Here is a 16,225-nt window from a genome sequence, read left to right as displayed (position 1 = left end):
CCACTGCACTAATAACACACATGAGGAAAGAGACAATACAGGGGAAACACCACTTAGCTTTGCTCTGTTGCGTGCGCTCCTAGCAACAGAGCCCACCACCTGCGTGCATCTTCTCCTCCACCTGGATCCATCACCATAACAGGATCCTTCACCTTAGTGCAGCCTTGGAGCAGAGTCCACCACCAGTTGCAGCTGCTTAGTACCAGAGTCCCAAGGATGAGTTCAGCTTCTGACACGAAGTCGAGCATGCTTGAGTCCAGCTCAGCAGCCAAGTCCCACATGGTGAGTGCCACTCTCCATAGTAGCCACTCCACCAGCCCATGCAGACACTTCCCGCTGACACCATCACTGCGACCCCACCACGCCATGCCAGCCCTTCGTCCAGACACCATCGCTGACACTCTTCCCCCCTGGCAAAGCTGCGCAGGACTCCTCTTCAGCTCCATCCTTCAACCAGGCTCTCCAACTCAGAGTGAACACAATATCACAATATCACAGGCAGTGATTGTACACCCCTAGCACACCTTTATAGGGTGTCACACCTGATCCATAATTAAGTGCACAAAAACCTAAAGTGTAATACCACTAACCACCACCGGGGACAGTCAAGACACCTTGGAACTTTCCAAAGTAAAAAAAGTTCACCCAGTGCAATTTAAAACTGTCAGATCATGACAGACGAGCTAGGTAGCAGTCCTTCCAGCTTGATAACAAGTCCAAGAACAAGTATACTCAAGCAATCAGTAATCATACAGAGCATCCTTATATACAGAACAGACAGGAACAAGAGAGATCAACACAGGAAATAAGATGGCCCCCGTTGAGGCTCGTGACTCCATCTTGGATGAGGGCAAAAATGAACTAAACTAAGGGCAAAGCAGAAACTGAGCGACAGACATAAGGCAAGGATTTCAGAGAAACGGATATGCAGGCCAAGTCCTTACAAAGGTGAAGAAGAAGAAGATGAATAAGGTGAAGAAGAAGTTGGTGAAAAAGATGCTGCTGCTGAGGATCATGAAGGAGAAAGTGTGGGAGAAGTAAAAAAGAAGGTGAAGAGCATGGAAGTAGTGAAACATACATATCTGACAAAATATAAAAAAGGTTAACATAGTCAATATCTTTGTAACTCCGAACATCTTTAAAAAAAATTTTTATTCCTGCTATTCCATTTGATTGGGCTAAACCTCTATGCCTTTAATGTCTCCTCCACCTCCCTCAATACAATCTACATTATTATTAGTTGTTTTTCTTCATGTAGAATTAACCTACAAGGAAAGAAAGCGTTTATTTTAATTCCGATATTTCTGTCCCATTGACTTGCATTGGTTTCCGGTATCGGAATCGGCGATATCCGATCCTTTTTGGGTATCGGTCCGATCCAATCCGATCCGATATTTCACGATATCGGATGGTATCGCTCAACACTATCGGTGAGACAAGTTGAAAACACAAATGCAGGTAGGAAAATAGACTGAGCAAACGATGGGGCCCACACTGACTAGACAGGACAGGAAAGGAAAGACACTGTCTGCAATCACACAAAAAACCCTGCAAAAAAGTCCAACACATCTGATGCAAAAAATACTGAAGTCGCACGACTTCACCCACTATATCAGCACTCTGGTATATTCTGAAAGCAGAGCAAAAAGAGGCCAATCTAATAAGGGGCAAAAACAAACTGGCACAAGCAGTAACATATGGATGGTGATTCAGCACAGCCCCAGCCGGAGCTGGCTGACCCACACAAAACTGAAATAGACAAAACCAGATCAAATGTAAACAGAATAGCAAATGAACACTTAGCTGAACATGCAGGGACTGAGCTGGAAACTAAGACCTCAGGAGGCAGGAAGAAAATCACCAGTGTTATGGAAATATATATGTATATGTATTTCATCTAGATTTCACTCACCTGCTATAGGCTATATGCTATATACTTATGTACTCTTATATACTCTATATACTCACTCATATGAACCTAGATACATATTCACAGTTTGAACTTTATAATCAGTGGCTAAAGATGACCTAACCCCATGAAGCCTGTCTGGACAACCAACGTGATAGCATTGTTCTCGTGTCTTGAGAAATATCTAGTAGACATTGGGAAATGAGGAAGTAAGGCCAGATGTGCCAGCCGATATCAGAACATTGCTGACACTGCAGGACAATGGGCCATAAATTATATTGCTAGAATCAGCTTTTTGGTAAACTCATCCATATATATTCATGTATTTAAACTGACCACTTAGATAAGAAGTTCAGCCTTTATGTTAATGAGTAACCACTCCTTTCTGTATGAACTGATAAAACCAAGTATATTAAATAAACTTTCAGAGTTTTGCTGGAAAGGATTGCTGCTAACTAGGTTTGGCGTCTTTCTTTCCTTGAGCGCTCAATAAGACTGTCTAATTAGGACAGGCCACAGCACGCACAAGGGTATATCTACCTAATCAATCAAAAATCAATCTATGACAATTGACGCCCAACTCGAGGCTGTGGACGAAAATGCACGTGGATCCTGCTGACCGGAGAGGTCAGAAGTGCCGGCCAAGGTCTTGGCTCATGGGAACGGAGATTTGCGCAACTCCATAAGTAAGGTAAGAAAATCTAGTTATCTTACCTGAATGTTCCCTGTGCCCAGTCCGGGTCAGCAACTCTAGCCGGTCAGTGTGGTCACCAAACACAGGTAGTGTAAAAAAGTCCACGCTCTTATCCAAACCCTGGGATAAGGTAAGTGTCTGCTGTGGTCCTGTGTGTGTCTACTATATCCGGGAGAGAGTTGGTGGAAACACGGAGACTGATTGTGCTTGTGGTTGCTGAGAAACCGATAGCAAGACATTGAATCTCTCTGACTAAGTTAAATCACGTCCCCGCACCACGCGGAGGTTTTGACTTAGACGGAATATCACAGGTGAATTCCTCTGAAAGAGCTGTCACGGTCCCCACACACATACACGGAGGGGTCAGCTTCAAGGAGGTAACACATGCGAATCCCTCGGCTGTCACGGCTCCCGCACACATGCGGATGCTGGCAGACTGGAGAGATATCACAGACTGATCACTGGAGAGATTATCATGGTCCCCGGGTGCACACGGAGGGGTGATAATCTAGTGGGATATCACGGCGCCCGTCTCCTAGCAGACGGAGGGTGATACATCCCGGGGCTAACCAAAGCGCCACGGGTGATTGGCAGTTATCGGTTGTCAGCAGCTGTTTGACATACGTGTCACAAAACAAGAGCTTCGATCTCTCCCCGGACGTCTATATGTGCATCAACCATCAACCTGTTTTTTCACTGCAGTTTTCCACAAAGATCTGAAGCAGAAAAAGTTTTTCCTTTTTTTTTTATTGTATACTTCCTCTTTTGCCTGTAGGGTGTGCCCCTGATATATATATTTTTCATATTGTCATATTTGTACTCTGTTTTTCCCTATTTTATGTTTTATCTTGTATTTTTGGTGGAGATTTTTATTCTTGTTACTGTAGTGTGAGAATTTTTGGGAAAGCTGGGTCTTTTGAGCATATCACTGTTTTGTTTTTTTTCCTCTTCATGTCACTTTAAGACACAGGCAGAAAAAAGGGAAGTTTGTGTGTTCTGCATTCTGCACTAACATATTTTATTGTTGGAAGTGTACTTGCATTGATCTTTGATTTTTCGGAGTGGTTTTTAAGTTTTATCAACTTTTTGATTTGTTTTCCTTTTAAAAAAATCTTTTACTCCCTGATCATTTTTTCTCTTTTTCTTTTGGGTTTTTCCATTTTTAAGTTTTGTTATGAGTCTTTTTGGTTTTCACTACCCATAGAGATTTTTCCTTTACTTTTATTTTGTTAAAAAGAGAATTTTTACCTGCTTTTGGTTATTCTCTTGTCACTTTTGATTTTCCATTTTGTTTCCACTACTTTTGAAGTTTTTTACTAAATATTTTGGTTTTGTTTTTTCCTTCCTTTTTTTTAAGAAAAAAAAGGGTTGCAAAGTTTTTTAAGTTTTAATCACTTTTTTGAAGTTTTTGGAACAGACACAGTAGGTGTTATTCAGAAAGTTAAGTACGTGTTTTTTTTTTTCCAAGGGCAGCTCCATATACTGTAGCATGGCATAATGTATTGAAAGGAAAAAGGGAAGTAGCTAGTAATTGCCGTCTGCATTTCTTAAAGTGACAGAGGATTTTACAGCGTAGAAGGTGCTAACAGATAGTGTGAACAGGAAAGGATTTTTTTTTTACGTGTAGAAAAAGTGTTTTCAGTGGCATTCTAATCTGTGCCGTCTGAGAGGGACCACAGGTCGAAGAATGCATTCTGTGACGGCAGGGTGGGAAGCAGTTCGCTCCCCCCACCATCTCCTCTCTCCCCACTCTTCCCTCCTCACCCTTCTCTCTCTCTCATCTCTCCTCCCTCTCCATCTTCATCACCAACGCCCACCTCTCATCCTTCTCCTCCTCCCTGCTTCTCTCTCTCCCCCACCCACCTCTCAGTTCATCGTCACCAGCTGACCCAGTGCCAGATCCAGACAGTGAGATGTCCCTATTTCCACAGGGCACGCTCTCTAAAGAGACATCTATGACACCAGAAGAAAGTGAATCACTCCCCACACAGAACAACACAGGTGCCCTCCCGATTCAACAGCTAGCAGAAGGGAGGTGTGTGCCATCAGAGATTGCACCTGCTAAGTCTGACACGGAGCTGCAGTCTCAGAAGGGGGGAATACTACCCACGCACAATGGCACAGTTCCTCCTCTGATGAATATGAAGAGGAGATTATGCTACATAGTACTAGGGGAAACTCACAGACACCAAGAAGGCAGGGGCAGATAGAGCCAGAACTCTTACACTATGTGCCCTTCACCCCTAGTCAGTTGTTCAGTATTCTAAGAACTCTGCCAGACCCAGATATGGACCCCATGTCATTTTACCGAAGAATGCAGCAGAGCCAACAGACATATGCTGATACCTGGAGTGATCTCTGGTCCATAATGGAGATAAAAGCAGGTGAAACACTCTGGCCAATCATGAAAGAACACTTCAAGCTTCCATCAGAATTAAATGTGCATTCCTGGGAATCAGGATCAAAGCTAATTGAACAGCTCAGAGAGTGGGCAAAAGCCAGACAAGCACTCAGCCTGCATAACATGAGCCAAGCCGAGACAGAGTCTGTAGACGAGTTTCATAGCAGAGTGAGGCAAGTATTCCAAATTTTAGGCATCACTATTCATGATCAGGTACATGGACAAATGTTGGCACAGGCCTTTGTGCATGGACTAAGAGAACCAATCAAGAAACTACTGATAGTGGCCAGTCCTGAGTACAGGACAATAGCAGTAGATGTCCTGCTCGCAGTAGCCAGAAGAATTGAGTCCCTCCCAGGAGTGCGGAGGACAGGCCCTCCTGTGGTGGCCACTGACATGGAGGAGCAACTATCACACAGAGTTAGGAGAGCTGGCAGGTGTTTCAACTGAGGCAACCTTGGCCATTTCCGGAACAAGTGCACAGCACCCCGGCAACCCAGGTCATCCCGCAGAGGAATAGGCCAAGAAAGAAACACAGAAGACAATGAAGAACCCTGTCCATAGGACAGAGGCAAACCAGGTCTGCCAGATGTCACGCCCCTGACATGTGAACCCCATTAGCGGACCCAATACCTCAAATCACTGGGGGCTGTCATATCTTTCCTTGTGGACACTGGTGCAGTCAGAAGTGAAAATCCCTGACCCCACCAGTCTATCAGAACACCCTGTGTCTTGTATGGGGACTGCAGGTCAAGACAGCTTGCAAGCCCCTGAGCATGTGGACACAGCCAGGACACTCCATCCTGTTGGGTGAAGACCTGCCCACCACACCTGATGAGAGCAGACCTACTGCAGGAACTGAAGGTGACCAAAGTGTCCCATGAAGATGTGACCTTGACCTCTTCTCCACCCCAGATCCAAGAAGAATCAATCATGCCCATGCTGGTGGCCCTACAAGAGCCTCGCTTGAACAACCGATGCAAGCCTAACCAAGGAGGTGCTGGTCATAGTACCCGGAAGCCTATGGTCCAAGGGAGACTTCAAGTCACGTCAGTGCGGGTGTCACTCAAGTCTGGAACCCCGCACGCTCAAAAGGCCCAGCATCCGCTGCTCATCACCCAGAGCCAAACTGCCTTTGACCAACAGGAGGTCTAAGTGGAACTGTGGTTCAAGAAACGGCCAAAGAACTTTGTTATGGGCCAGGAAAACTCTCAACCCAGAGGGACCACACCCGCTTCGTGGAATGGCTGCACTGCTTCCAGCTCCAGCGCCAGAGGATCATCTTGGACAAGATTCTGAAGGTGCTCCCTGAAGTTAATCCAGGCCCTGGACCAGAAGACAGCCACTCAGCTCCTCAAATTGGTTAACAAGATGCTGACCTGAGATCAAGCTGGGTGAAAGGAACTGCTGCTGGCTGGTAAAGAAGGCGCCCCAGCAAGAAGACCCCCTGTGAGAGCAAGAAAGCTCAGCTGGACGTCATCTCTGATGAAGAGGACCCCAGCAAATGGCTTGTTTTCCTACCGGCCATGTGCCAGAAGATGGGAGTCACTCACGGCACTGTGAAGAGCAAGGCCAGATTGAGCCGCCTCACCCACGGGAATCATCATGCAGTCCCAGCTTTTCTCGATCAAGAGGAAGACTGTGAAAGGAGAACCAGACCAGATTGAATGGTGCATAACCTGAGGGCTCTGAGCGAAGCAACCGTGTTTGAAACCCCAGTTGTGCCAGATCTGCACACTCTGCTGACAAACGTGCCAGCCACAGCAACGGTGCTCACGGCAATGGATCTGCCCAAAGCTCCCCTCAATGGTTCCCCCTCACCTGGACGACCAGTTCCTGGAAACGCACAAGTGGGGTGAGGAACAAATGGACAGTGATGCCCAAGAGGGCCGGAACAGCCTTTCACAGCTCGCCAGAGCATTGTCCTCCATCCCCGTCAACTGGATTGCGGAGCATGCAGAAGTCATCGACATCGCTACCTGCACAGCGCTTTCCATGTCTCCTCTACTCTGCCTGGCGGAGCAGCAACGTAAGATCTGCGAAATAGAGTCCAGTGGTGTCAAAAAGCAAGTTCCTGAAGACACCGTATCGCCCACTAGACGAAACACTTGACAGATGACCGGAGGACCGCGGAGGAGAAGATGGCTCCCTCAACAACTCCGAAGATGCAGGCCTTCCTTGGTCTAGTCTCGTACTGCAGAACTTGGATCCCTGGTGCTCCAGGCTTAATGCAGCCTCTGTACAATTGCATCAACGCATTGCAGACTTCATCTCGTACAGGAAACTGAAAGACTTCATAGTCTCTGCGCCAGCTCTAGGCCTCCCTGACTGCGAGAAGCCATCCCGTCTTTGCCGAACAGAAAAGGAAGGACAAAGATGGAGAAGGTCATGCTACTGGCCAGTCCTAAAACAGACCCGCCGAGGAAAACCAGAGGCCTCTAGACTACCTCTCAGCCGGCCTGGATCCAGTTGCAAGGGGGGGCCCTCCTGCATGAAAACAATATCTGCAGCACACGCCCTCCTGACAAAGCTTCTCTCCACCACCTGGCAAACAGTATGTCAATTACCACTCTTCAGTGCTCTTAGCCATTATCTGTTTCTACTCCCACTCCCAAGGGGGGATGCAGATACGGACCCTCAGATGAAAAATCTGCAAGATACTGTAGATGGCTCCAGTTTTGCAGATGATGAAGGAAGGTTCCACACAGGATGTGCAGTGACCAGCAATCAAGACATCCTATGGTCCAGAAGTTTGTCAGCCAAAGAGCCCAAGAAGCGGCACTGATAGAGCTGACGAAAGGCACAAAGGTACAAAACTTCCAGGTACTCGCATGGCATGGCACCCGACTTCGGACCCATCTGGGCTGCAAGAGACTTCATCACAGCAAGCGGGTCGACCGTGAAGCACCATGGAGCCATTAGAGACCTGCTGGATGCTCTTCAACTGCTAAAAGGTGTGGCAGTGTTGAAGGTCAGGGCACATGGAAAACTGAACACAGTAGAGACATGGGGAATCAACAGCAGACATGGCAGCCAAAGAAGCAGCCAAGAGGAAGACAATATGGAAAATGAAAAAGGTCGTAGAGCCGGACGGCTACTACATGACGACTGAAGACGAGAAAACCTGACAAAATGACTTCCCGAAACCTGTACAAGAAGTAGCAGGATCAGACTCGGAAGGAGAAGAAGGAAAGCTGGATGCTGTAGGGCAAAAGCAGCGGCCTCCAAGAAACATGTTTACCTCAAAACATCTACCTCAAAACGTCTACCTCAAACCGTCTACCTCAAAACGTCTACCCCAAGACAGAGCCAGTCTATCTCAAAGTGTGTACCCTACGGTGGTTCAATGGGCACATAGCCCCCACAGAATTGAAGACACAGATGAATGACCTTGATTAGACTGGACTTCCACCTTAACAGCCAAATTCCCTGCTGCCTGGCCTCTGACAAATCCAACATCGGACAAGCAGGAAAAGTTCCCCCACATCATCTGGCCTGAAGACTTCCCAGTAAGGGACCGGTTGGCGAAGACTACTGCAAAGAAGCTACTCTCAAAAATAGTGTGCAGATATGGGGGTTCCAGAAGCGATAGCAAGTGATCAGGGACCCACATACACAGCAAACCTGACACAAGAGATCTGATCAGTAGTAGGGTCAGACTTAGGCCTACACACTACCCACCATCCCACACCATAGACTAGGTGGGACACTTAAGAGCAGCATGCTAAAAAATTTGCCCAAGAGAAAGACAAACCCTGGCATTAGACACTCCCCTAGACTCAGAAAAAACTGTCACCAATATGAAACTTTATTTGGGTCTAACCCCCAGGTTAGGGGTATTCTTTACTTAGCAGTTAACTATGCAAAATGATACTTTGTCTGCATGTGTAATTGAATTTATCAAGAATCTTGCTAATGTCCATTGTCGAGTTTTCTCCTTCATTGCCAGGTCCAGATTCGGTGCCTGGTATGCACGCCCTGAAGCCAGGAGACTGCTGAGTTTTGGTGGAAAAAGTCCGTAAAGAGAAGCACTCAATCCCAGATCCGATGGTCCTTCTCCAAGTGCTGACGCCACCAACCTGGAAGGAAAACCTCCACCTAGATCCACCCACATTGCGGGAAAAGGCCTTCATACCAGAAGATACACCTGAGCTGGAATGATGCTGTGGATGACCTACCTGACTGAATAAATTACCTACCTGATAGAGAATACACATGCACTGACTTCATAGACTGCTAACTAAGAGACTTTGATTACATTGCACCACACCCCCTTTAGGGACAGATCTCCTGACCGCCCATTTGCGAAAGTCTGTACAGAGGAGGATGTATGCGCTAGGCGTATGTCAGTCCACTGGCAGCATAAAAGAGTTGCAGCGCTTTGGGCCAGGAACAGGATTTTAGGGCAAGTGATATCTAAGGGGGGATTGTTATGGAAATATATATGTATATGTATTTCATCTAGATTTCACTCACCTGCTATAGGCTATTTGCTATATACTTATGTACTCTTATATACTCTATATACTCACTCATATGCACCTAGATACATATTCACAGTTTGAACTATATAATCAGTGGCTAAAGATGACCTAACCCCATGAAGCCTGTCTGGACAACCAATGTGATAGCATTGTCTCGTGTCTTGAGAAATATCTAGCAGACATTGGGAAATGAGGAAGTAAGGCCAGATGTGCCAGCCGATATCAGAACATTGCTGACACTGCAGGACAATGGGCCGTAAATTATAATGCTAGAATCAGCTTTTTGGTAAACTCACCTGTTGTGAGTTCATTTTCCCCTTCACTACTGAGGCCCGAGGAACTCCCTCTTCTGGTGAAGAAAGGTAGTGAGCCTGATTGTCAAACACCTGGGGCTGATGATGATGACTGGCTGAGTGGAGTTAATGACTGGATATAAGGCTGCCGACGCCCTTCTGGCCTGCGGGTGATTTCTCTGTGGACTTCTAGGAAACCAGTCTGATTCCTGCTCATCTAAAGCTAAGATTTCTGCTTTGCCTTTTTGCATTAGTGTTTTGTTTTCCTTGCTTTTCTGGATTCTGCCATTCTCTGCTGGGGTGAGCTGAATCTCCTTTTGCCTGTTGCTCTGTCTTCAGAATATTCCTGAGTACTGACATAGCTTTTTTGAAGCCTAGCGTCTTCAGGGCCTTTTTACTGTCAGTTTGTTGGCTCTTATTTTCATAGGGTTTTTCACGGATTGCAGACAGCAGCCTTCCTGTCCTTTCCTATCTAAGCTAGTGTGGGCCTCATCTTCGCTCAGTCTATCTTTCTGTCTGTGTTTTGTTCTTTCTTCTTGCTTCACCGTCATTATATGTGGGGGGCTGCCTTTTGCTTTGGGGTCTGCTCTGGGGCAGTTTAGATTTCCCTTTCTGTCTTTAGGCTATGTAGTCCTCCGGCTGTGATCGAGGGGCCTAGGGCATCGTAGGAGCCCCCCACGGCTACTGCTAGTTGTGTTGATAGGTTCAGGGGTCTGCAATCCGATAGCTGCCAACTTCTCTGGTTTTCTGGACTTAGCTAGCATTTCTATTTTTGCCTCCTACGGTGACTCAATCATAGCAGAATCACCCGCCTTACCGCAGATTCTAGGGTACTCAATAGCAGGAAAGAATTGTATAAAAAAAAAAAAAAAATATATAAAAAAGGTGTGTATATTTTTTCCTCTATATCTCTGAGGCCGTAGGGGGAATTTTTTTTTCTCTCAATGGAGATAAAGCAATTGTCTGATCGTGTGGAGCAGCTCGCTGCGGACGTGCGGGGAATTTCCGCCTACCTTGCTCATTCACATGCTGCTGAACCAAAGATTCCTACACCTGATGTATTTTTTGGGGATCGGTCTAAAATTTTGAATTTCAAAAATAATTGTAAATTATTTTTTGCCTTGAAGCCTAACTCGTCAGGGAGCTCCGCGCAGCAGGTTAAAATTGTCATCTCTTTGCTGCGTGGCGATCCCCAGGATTGGGCGTTTTCTTTGAAACCAGATGATCCTATTCTGACTAATGTGAACGCATTTTTTCAGGCCTTGGGGTTGTTGTATGACGAACCTAATGCCATTGATCAGGCTGAAAAGACCCTGCTGGCATTGAACCAGGGTCGTGATTCTGCAGAATTGTACTGTCAAAAATTCCGAAAGTGGGCAGTACTTACTACCTGGAATGATAATGCCTTGGCTGCTCTCTTTCGGAAGGGGTTGTCAGAAGCCATAAAAGATACTATGGTGGGATTTCCTGTTCCCTCTGGTCTTGACGATTCTATGTCTTTAGCCATTCAGGTTGATCGGCGTTTACGCGAACGCAGAGCTGCACGAGAGGTGTTGCCACCTGTTGAACAGATGTCTGAACCTATGCAATGTGATAGAGTTTTTTCCAGGGAGCAGTGTCATGAGTTCAGAAGGCGTAATAAGTTGTGTTTTTTCTGTGGAGATGCCTCGCATATTATTTCTGTCTGTCCTAAACGCGAGAAACGCTTTGCACACACGTTTTCTATTGGTGGTGTTCAACCTAAGTTTCTTCTGGCTATTACTCTGATCTGCTCCCTGTCCACATTTTCCGCCAAGGCTTTTGTGGATTCGGGAGCAGCTCTAAACCTAATGGACTTGGATTTTGCTAAACGTTGTGGATTTCCGATGACACCTCTGCAGACGCCTATCCCTTTGAGGGGGATTGATGCTACTCCTTTGGCTAAAAATAAACCTCAGTTTTGGACCCAGGTGGTAATGCGGGTTGCCCCAGACCATCAAGAAAATTGCAGGTTTTTGGTGTTACATAATCTGCATGATACTATTGTTCTGGGGTTTCCCTGGTTACAAATTCATAATCCAGTTTTGGATTGGAAATCTGTGTCTGTGGTGAGTTGGGGTTGTCGGTGTGCCTTTAGTGAGGCTCCGGTGTTTTCCACCTCTCCTCAGTCGTATGATGTTCCTGATTATTTGGCGGACTTTTATGATGTATTTAGTGAGAATGAGTCTGCGTCTCTGCCTCCTCATAGGAGTTATGACTGTGCTATTGAACTGAGCCCGGGGTGTAAATTTCCCAAGGGTCGGCTCTTCAATTTATCTGTACCCGAGCACGAAGCTATGCGATCCTATATTAAGGAGGCATTGGAGAAGGGTCATATTAGACCATCCTCGTCACCCTTAGGTGCCGGTTTTTTTTTTGTAGCCAAAAAGGATGGATCATTAAGACCTTGTATTGATTATCGTGCTCTCAACAAAATTACTGTTAAATATCAGTATCCGTTACTCCTGATTTCTGATCTATTCTCCAGAGTTAAAGGTGCTTGCTGGTTTACCAAGCTTGACCTCAGGGGGGCATATAATCTTATTCGCATTAAGCATGGGGATGAATGGAAGACGGCGTTTAATACTCCGGAGGGACATTTTGAGTACCTGGTGATGCCTTTTGGGCTCACTAATGCCCCTTCTTTCTTCCAGTGCTTCATGAACGATATTTTCCGAGATTTTGTCGATAAATTTTTGATTATCTATCTGGATGATATTTTGATCTTCTCCAAGGATTGGGATTCTCATGTGGAACATATTCGGACTGTGTTCCGGATCTTGAGGGAGAATTCCCTGTATGTCAAAGGATCTAAATGCCTTTTTGGAGTACAGAGGATTTCTTTTTTGAGATTTATTTTGTCCCCGTCAACTATTGAAATGGACCCGGCCAAGGTACAGGCCATTTACGATTGGGTTCAGCCCACTTCTTTGAAGGCCCTCCAGAAGTTTTTGGGTTTTGCTAATTTTTATCGGAAATTTATAGCAAAATTTTCTAGTATTGCCAAGCCATTGACTGATTTGACTAAGAAGGGGGCTGATGTGTTAAATTGGTCTCCGGAGGCTGTTTCTTCCTTTCAGGAGCTGAAGCGAAGATTCACCTCCGCCCCGGTTTTGCGGCAACCTGATGTCTCACTTCCGTTCCAGGTAGAGGTGGATGCTTCTGAGATTGGTGCAGGAGCTGTTTTGTCCCAAAAGGATCCTGTAACATCTAAAATGAATCCCTGTGCTTTCTTTTCCCAAAAGTTCTCTCCATCTGAACGTAACTATGATGTGGGGAATCGGGAACTGTTAGCCATGAAATGGGCATTTGAGGGGTGGAGACATTGGTTGGAGGGAGCTAAGCATCAAGTCGTGGTCCTCACTGACCACAAGAATTTGATTTACCTAGAGTCGGCGAAGCGCTTGAACCCTAGACAGGCTAGGTGGGCCTTGTTTTTTACACGTTTTGATTTTGTGGTTTCTTTTCTTCCTGGAACTAAGAATGTCAAGGCTGACGCCCTCTCTAGGAGCTTCTTTGCTGATTCTCCTGTGGTGACCAAGCCTGCTACCATCTTAGGCGAAGGGGTAGTTCTTTCTGCCATCTCGCCCGATTTGAGACATGCTCTGGAAGAGTTGCAGGAGGACAAACCTGAGCGTTGTCCCAGTGGAAAGTTGTATGTTCCTGACCAGTGGAAGAAGAGAGTGATGTCTGAAGTTCATTGCTCTGCTTTGGCTGGTCATCCAGGTATTTTTGGTACTAGAGATCTGGTGAGTTGGTCTGTTTGGTGGCCCTCCTTGTCTCGTGATGTCAGGAATTTTGTGCAGTCCTGTGGGACGTGCTCCCGGTCTAAATCGTGTTCTCGCTCTAGTGGGTTGTTGATGCCTTTGCCTGTCCCCAAGAGGCCATGGACCCATATTTCAATGGATTTCATCTCTGATATGCCTGTCTCTCAAAGGATGACTGTTATTTGGGTGATTTGTGATAGGTTCTCTAAGATGGTTCATCTTGTACCACTCCCTAAGTTGCCGTCTTCTTCTGAATTGGTGCCCCTGTTTTTACAACAGGTAGTTCGCTTGCACGGGATTCCTGAGAACATTGTATCTGACAGAGGAGTCCAGTTTGTGTCTAGATTTTGGAGAACTTTCTGTTCCAAGCTGGGAATTCAGTTGTCCTTCTCCTCTGCTTTTCACCCTCAGACCAATGGGCAGACAGAGAGAACAAACCAGACCTTGGAGTCATATTTGAGATGTTTTATTTCTGCTGATCAGGATGATTGGGTTTCATTTTTGCCCTTGGCCGAATTTGCTTTCAATAATAGAGCTAGTTCTGCCACTTTGATGTCTCCTTTTTTTTGTAACTTTGGGTTTCATCCTCGATTTTCTTCAGGGCAGGTGGAGCCCTCTGCCTGCACAGGGGTTGACACTGTGGTGGAGAGAATGCACCAGATCTGGGACCAAGTGGTGGATAAGTTATCTCTCTCCCAGGAAAAGGCCCAGCGGTTTTCCAACCGACATAGGACCATTGGTCCCCAATTTAAGGTTGGTGATATGGTGTGGTTATCATCAAAAAATATTGCTATGAAGGTGGCTTCTCCTAAGTTTAAGCCTAGATTTATTGGACCTTACAAGATTTTGGAGATTATTAATCCGGTCTCCTTTCGTTTGGCTCTTCCTGTCACATTTAAAATCCATAATGTGTTCCATAAATCTTTGTTGAAGAGGTTTGTTGACCTGTTGTTCCTGGGGTTGCACCTCCAGACCCTGTATTGGTTGAAGGTAACATGGAATATGAGGTAGAGAAAGTACTGGATTCCCGTCTGGCTAGACGGAGACTCCAGTATTTGGTTAAGTGGAAGGGTTATGGTCAGGAGGATAATTCCTGGGTCTCTGCCTCTGATATTCATGCCAAAAGATTGGTGCGTGCCTTTCATCGGGCTCACCCTGATCGCCCTGGTGGCGTGGTTGAGGGTTCGGTGACCCCTCCTCAAGGGGGAGGTACTGTTGTGAGTTCATTTTCCCCTTCACTACTGAGGCCCGAGGAACTCCCTCTTCTGGTGAAGAAAGGTAGTGAGCCTGATTGTCAAACACCTGGGGCTGATGATGATGACTGGCTGAGTGGAGTTAATGACTGGATATAAGGCTGCCGACGCCCTTCTGGCCTGCGGGTGATTTCTCTGTGGACTTCTAGGAAACCAGTCTGATTCCTGCTCATCTAAAGCTAAGATTTCTGCTTTGCCTTTTTGCATTAGTGTTTTGTTTTCCTTGCTTTTCTGGATTCTGCCATTCCCTGCTGGGGTGAGCTGAATCTCCTTTTGCCTGTTGCTCTGTCTTCAGAATATTCCTGAGTACTGACATAGCTTTTTTGAAGCCTAGCGTCTTCAGGGCCTTTTTACTGTCAGTTTGTTGGCTCTTATTTTCATAGGGTTTTTCACGGATTGCAGACAGCAGCCTTCCTGTCCTTTCCTATCTAAGCTAGCGTGGGCCCCATCTTTGCTCAGTCTATCTTTCTGTCTGTGTTTTGTTCTTTCTTCTTGCTTCACTGTCATTATATGTGGGGGGCTGCCTTTTGCTTTGGGGTCTGCTCTGGGGCAGTTTAGATTTCACTTTCTGTCTTTAGGCTATGTAGTCCTCCGGCTGTGATCGAGGGGCCTAGGGCATCGTAGGAGCCCCCCACGGCTACTGCTAGTTGTGTTGATAGGTTCAGGGGTCTGCAATCCGATAGCTGCCAACTTCTCTGGTTTTCTGGACTTAGCTAGCATTTCTATTTTTGCCTCCTACGGTGACTCAATCATAACACTCACCCATATATGTTCATGTATTTAAACTGACCAATTAGATAAGAAGTTCAGCCTTTATGTTAATGAGTAACCACTCCTTTCTGTATGAATTGATAAAACCAAGTATATTCAATAAACTTTCAGAGTTTTGCTGGAAAGGATTGCTGCTAACTAGGTTTGGCATCTTTCTTTGCTTGAGCGCTCAATAAGACTCTGTCTAATTAGGACAGGCCACACGCACAAGGGTATATCTACCTAATCAATCAAAAATCAATCTACGACACCAGCAGGGATAGAGGGAGTCGACTGTCTTAAATCCCCGTCTGAAACCCCAGATCTCCAATCGTCATCCTCATTATCAGGTGGCAATCCTCTATTAATCAGATCAGCTCCATTACCTCCAGTAACCACCAGAGGGAGCCCAGAAAGAGAACTCACAACCCCTCTGTCAATTTGACCAGCTCCACTACCTTCAGTAGTAACCAGAGGTAGGCCAGAAAGCGAATTCACTACAGTACCCTCCCTTGAGGAGGGGTCACTGAACCCTCATCCATGCCACCAGGCCGATCAGGATGGGCCCGGTGAAAAGCACGAACCAATCTATTGGCATGAATGTCAGAAGCAGAGACCCAAGAATTATCCTCCTGGCCATAACCCTTCCATTTGAC

The sequence above is a fragment of the Dendrobates tinctorius genome, unplaced genomic scaffold (genome assembly GCF_039654945.1).
Source record: "Dendrobates tinctorius isolate UK_male_01 unplaced genomic scaffold, ASM3965494v1 ptg000007l, whole genome shotgun sequence".
In the NCBI taxonomy this organism is placed as follows: Eukaryota; Metazoa; Chordata; class Amphibia; order Anura; family Dendrobatidae; genus Dendrobates; species Dendrobates tinctorius.
Note: the sequence above shows the minus strand (reverse complement) of the source record.